The following is a 596-nucleotide window of genomic DNA, read 5'->3' as shown; positions in this document are numbered from 1 at the left end:
AAGGCCATGGCATATGGTGAGGAAAGGACCACGGTTGCCAAGGTTAGGCACCGGAATGCTTGGCCTTGGCTTGCCCTAGCAGGGCATTGCTGGGTTGGGCTCCCTTGGCCTTTTGGGCGCCTTGGACGATGTCTTGCGAAGACCATGGGCACAAGGCCATGGCATATGGTGAGGAAAGGACCACGGTTGCCAAGGTTAGGCACCGGAATGCTTGGCCTTGGCTTGCCATAGCAGGGCATTGCTGGGTTGGGCTCCCTTGGCCTTCCGGGCGCCTTGGACACTGTCTTGGGAAGACCATGGGCACAAGGCCATGGCATATGGTGGGGAATGGACCACGGTTGCCAAGGCTAGGCATATAGAGAGGAATCACATTTTTGCCCGGATAGGCACCGGAATGCTTGGCCTTGGCTTGCCATAGCAGGGCATTGCTGGGTTGGGCTCCCTTGGCCTTCCGGGGGCCTTGGACGCTGTCTTGGGAAGACCATGGGCACAAGGCCATGGCATATAGTGAGGAATGGACCACGGTTGGCAAGGCTAGGCATATAGAGAGGAATGGACCACGGTTGCCAAGGTTGCGCAAGTTTTGGGCATTTTTT

Source organism: Tasmannia lanceolata, unplaced genomic scaffold (assembly GCF_043159265.1).
Source record: "Tasmannia lanceolata isolate RefF3 unplaced genomic scaffold, GAP_Taslan_0.1 ptg000002l, whole genome shotgun sequence".
In the NCBI taxonomy this organism is placed as follows: domain Eukaryota; kingdom Viridiplantae; phylum Streptophyta; class Magnoliopsida; order Canellales; family Winteraceae; genus Tasmannia; species Tasmannia lanceolata.
This window is presented reverse-complemented; position numbering follows the sequence as displayed.